This window comes from Phyllobates terribilis, unplaced genomic scaffold, assembly GCF_046119375.1.
Source record: "Phyllobates terribilis strain yellow unplaced genomic scaffold, ASM4611937v1 Scaffold_5__5_contigs__length_657084704, whole genome shotgun sequence".
NCBI classification, from domain to species: Eukaryota; Metazoa; Chordata; class Amphibia; order Anura; family Dendrobatidae; genus Phyllobates; species Phyllobates terribilis.
The window spans coordinates 50921492-50922047 of NW_027362765.1; positions in this window are offsets into that span (position 1 = coordinate 50921492).

The following is a 556-nucleotide window of genomic DNA, read 5'->3' on the forward strand; positions in this document are numbered from 1 at the left end:
CCATACAGAATACTGGCCCCCATATAACGCTCCATGCAGGCTGTTCCCCACACATAATGCCTCATGCAGCCTGTTCCCCCCCACATAATGCCCCACGCAGGCTGTTCCCCCCACATAATGCCCCACGCAGGCTGTTCCCCCCACATAATGCCCCATGCAGGCTGTTCCCCCCATATAATGCCCCATGTAGGATGTCACCCCACCTTATAATCCCCCATGCAGGATGACACCCCCCCTTCCTTATAATACCCAATGCAGGATGTCACACCCCCTCCCTTATAATGCCCCATGCAGGATGTCACACACACCCCCTCCCTTATAATGCCCCATGCAGGATGTCACCCCCCCCTCCTCCCTTATAATGCCCCATGCAGGATGTCACCCCCCCTTATAATGCCCCATGCAGGATGTCACCCCCCCCTTATAATGCCCCATGCAGGATATCATCCCCCCTTATAATGCCCCATGCAGGATGTCACCCCCCCTTATAATGCCCCATGCAGGATGTCACACACCCCCACCTCACCCCCCTCCCTTATATTGCCACAGGCCTCGC